Below are 4,406 nucleotides of genomic sequence, written 5' to 3' on the forward strand. Positions count from 1 at the left end.
TATTGGTGTGTGTAATTTGTGTTGTATTTTATTTGATTGGACAATGTAATCATTGTATTATTGGCTGAAATTTTATTTGAGGACATATCCCTACACATTGATTCCTACTTTATTGGCATTATTATTTGAGGACATATATTGTATTGTCAATTTTGTAGGGGAATGGATGTAGAGGGTGTTTCAGGGACTGCTGGTCATGCTACTTGGGCTCCCACTTGGTCAGCCTACATGCTTGAATACCTTGCAAATTTAGTGGTTAGTGGCACCAAGACTTCATCCACCTTCAAGATGGTTCACTACAATGGGTGTGCAAAGGCTCTCCAACAGAAATTTGGCATTGTGCGCAGTGGTGACCAGGTTAAGAACCACCTTAAGACATGGCAAAAGAAGTTTCGTAAAGTATGTGATCTTCGTGGGTTGAGTGCTGCTGGTTGAGATGAAGATACCTACACTATAACTCTTGATGATGAGCACTACAACAATCATATTAAGGTATGTTGTTGCTGAATTATTAGTTCTCACATTTATATAATTGCTGAATTATAATTGTTCAATTGTAGTGGCTGAATTATAGTTGCTAAAATTGTACATATATTGTAGGATCACAAGGGTGATGCTGATTTTCTAAACAAGCCTATTCAACACTTTGTGGAGATGAACACAATATTTGGGAGCACCATGGCTACAGGCAGGTTTGCAAAGGACTCAAGTGTGCCTCTAGGTACACAGGAAGAAAGTACAGATGACTGGGACACCGAGGTGCAGAGGATGGAGGTACAGAGTGATAGGGGTGCAACTCAAGATGACAATGTGGCGACTTCATCAGCTAGCAAGGCCACGAATCCTAAGAAGAAGGACAAGGGAAAGAAGAGGGCTAGGACTGACCAAGATCCATTGGTGGCTGCAATTAAATGGGGAAGTGTCAAGTTAGCCAAGGCGATAAAGGAAGCGGGAAAATCTGACAATGATGTGCCGTCTGATTTGTATGACAACGTGATGGGTATGCCTGGTTTCAATTCCACTCACTTATCCTTCTACCATTCCTACTTGGTCCAAAATCCTCACATAGCAAGAGCTTTCAACTCCTTGCCTTTTGAACATAAACTCAATTGGGTTGCAAAGCACATTGCTGACAACTACCCTGATGCTGCTAACAACTTTCCTGATCCTGATCAGTAAGGTTGTAATCATGTGATGGTTCTTTTGTTAGTACCACATAGAACTTTATATCTGTGGTCTAAGTAAGCTTGTACCTTGCTATGTGAAAGCCTTGAACTTTCTATATATTGTGTAAGGCTTGAACTTGATGCATTGTGCAAGCATCAGACTGATATTCGTGTGTAATGTGCCTATGGATATGGCCTAAGACTTTTATTTTTAATATGACAAAGACTTTTATATGTGACTATTATATTATTTTGTGTCTTGTTCCTTGATGACGCTGGAAGCATATGAAATATTGATATGTGTTGAGCACAAATTATATGTTGGTTGCTCAAATGTTTGGAGTTGCTAATAAAATTACCATGTGTGAGAATTATATAAATTATTGATGATCAAACAATGGGTGTGCATTATATATTTGGAGGGTAACCTCACCAATTCAATGAAAAGGTGACCACATCCAGATTTTGATTCAATCCATCCATCCAAACAGAAAATGGGATGGATCCAACCCCAACTCATTCCTCCAACCAAACAGAAAACGGAGCGAACCCATTCTCACAACCACAACCAAACAAGTAAAGAGTTGGAGTCGTCCCTAAAACGTGGGTTGGAGCCACTCCAACCCACTAGTCCCGCAACCAAACACACGGTAAGCTTCGATGTTGGTTCCACTTATGCATTATCGGTGGCTGCAGTTCCATTCCGGTACCAGCCGAAATGCCTCGTACCGGCACTAGACCGATATAGAAGAGCCGCAATCCCATACGGCCGTACCGGGTCAGATACTGGTCAAGTGCCGATCAATAATGTACATGGCTGCATGTATTTTATTTTTCCATGTATGAACTTTGGAGTTTGAATTTTGAAATAAGGTCTTATGAACTTGCTCAATGATATGTTAGTTTGGTAAAAATGATAATTACACTGTAAGTTAAGTTGGTATATACTTATATGCACATTTATGTATAAGTATATTCACATATTATTATTATTATTATTATTATTATTATTATTATTATTATTATTATTATTATTATTATTATTATTATTATTATTATTATTATTATTATTATTATTATTATTATTGTTATTGTTATTGTTAATATTGTTATTACTATTATTGTTATTGTCAGAGTGTGTCAGCCATTCAGTAGTGTTTTTCTCTTACAATAAATTAACGAACAATACTTTTAGCTATGGCTTTTCAGCCAAAACCCTTTTACAAAGAGCACCATCCTATAATTCCAGTGGTTGACTGCAACCCTTCTTTACCTTCGTTTATCGTGTCTTCTCATTAGGACTTGTTCTACTTATGTCTTTGATTTCTAGCATATCTTCTGTGATATCCAATGCTGCCTCATTGTCTTTCCTTGAGGTGTTGTTTCATGTTGGCTTTGTTCAATCCATCTTTGCATCCAAATAAACTAAATACTTTGTATACTAGCAAATATATTCGTCCATTTTAATCACATTGTCAATCAGCCACCAAAATCATATATGACTCATGCTAGGTGCCATTTTTTTTATAGAACCATTTGATAACTATTTCCTTTATTTAAATTTGAAAACATCACCACGGGTCTAGCCTTCACTGCTGGTCAAGAAAAAGGATTTGATGCAATGACCTCCAATCTCATAGCATTCTTACCATCTCAGCTAAAAAACATGTGACTATGGACCTGACACTATTATTGTTTTTTGAGGAAATCGGGAGGAGTTGCCACCTGTTAGCTTATTAGTTTATTCTCCAGTCTCACTCTCTGTAGCACTCCCACTATGACTGCAGGTCGATGCCTTAGTCAATGCAGACATGCCACTGTGTCGAGGTGCGGCTGGATTTGCTAGATCTAGTAACGTGTCGGGGACAAAAGCACGTGCCTTGTTGCAATACTGGGCGTACAAGGGAGAGGTACTCAACCGTGTGGTTGTGCTAGACAAAGAAGAAGCAATGCAGGAGAGAATGCATCAGTGAGTAGGACTTAGCGATGATGTGAGGCAACGACTGCCGAGCTAGGCTCAACAAAGGCACGGGTAGCGGCAGCTCAATGACAAAGACCCAATCAGCACAACGAAGACCTGGTGCAGACAAATGACATAGTAGGGATTGCGTAGCACAATCATCAATCCATAGGTGACGGCGATGTAGATACAATGGCGAAGCGAACACACGAATGGTGGTGATGCGGCCTGATGAGGCGACACAACAGTTTCCCTGTTGCTCGAAGAAGATGCGTGTAGTACTCGCCGATGGTGTCGATGACAAGCCAATGGATCGTGCAACCTTGTGGGGACAGCCGATGGCCTAGCCGTTAAGCACAACCAATGGCATGACGGGGCAGCCGATAGCCCAGTTGATACTGATGCCGGAGTAGTACATGCAAGGTCAATGAGCTATGGGTGACTCAATCACGATCAATGATCGGTTAAACCAAAAAGATGCAGGAGCAGGAGATCTGGTGTACCCAGCAACATAGCACGGTAGTTGCGGCATGGCCTGATCAGGTGGCACAAGGCGCACGTCAGGTCACAGACATGTAGGGTCGAAGGCGCCAACATGAATCGATGTGGTGGAGATGGGTAGATCCGCTTGGCAGCGGCTACGCACTAGATCTGGTTGCCTCCATGGCAGCACTGGGTCGGGGCATGTGGCCTGGCCTGGCTGCCACTATGCGACATGGGACAGGGCAAGATCCATCTACCTCCATGTGACGAAGATAAGGTGTTGATGAAGACAGCCAGCGATGAGCTCAGGGAAGAGGTGGCAGCAGCCCGAGGATGCCGTAGGAAAGATCTTGATCTGCTGCACGACAATGATGATGATAGCCTGATCAATAGGATCAGGTGCCTAAATGATGGCATTGTCCACACTGGAGATCGATCTCTCCCCGGGGGTGCATGGTGTCGAAGCGGCGGCGGAGACTAGAGGTAGGATCTAAACCTAAGCGACTGGTGCCATGAAAGAGTATGAACACAATATGAATTGATGGATGATAATATTGCATTAAGACTCTAGACACATATAGAGTGCTTGCATGCCTACATGCCAGGATGTATGGCTAAGAGCAACCTAGCCTATCTATAGTACTAAGACTGAGTACACACTAACCCTATCTATAGCACTAAGACTTGGTACACTCTAACATCGCCCCGCAGTTACAGCAGGGGCGCTACAGATGGTGACACTAGAGAAGAAACTAATAAGCTAACACCACCTACAGCAAATTTTAAAGTAAACCATA

The 4,406-nt window shown here is 41.9% G+C and overlaps 1 long non-coding RNA gene across 2 annotated transcripts; it reads right to left on the reverse strand.

Annotated features, from left to right (window-relative positions):
• Positions 3,245 to 4,111, reverse strand: LOC110431377. Of its 2 annotated transcripts, none has more exons than XR_002448874.1 (2): positions 3,630 to 4,111; positions 3,245 to 3,558 (listed from the first exon to the last, which is right to left on the reverse strand). It is a non-coding gene; the product is annotated as an uncharacterized LOC110431377 (long non-coding RNA). The 2 variants fall into 2 exon arrangements; XR_002448875.1 differs by having other exon boundaries at positions 3,245 to 3,524; positions 3,630 to 4,097.

This window comes from Sorghum bicolor, chromosome 10 (assembly GCF_000003195.3).
Source record: "Sorghum bicolor cultivar BTx623 chromosome 10, Sorghum_bicolor_NCBIv3, whole genome shotgun sequence".
NCBI classification, from domain to species: Eukaryota; Viridiplantae; Streptophyta; class Magnoliopsida; order Poales; family Poaceae; genus Sorghum; species Sorghum bicolor.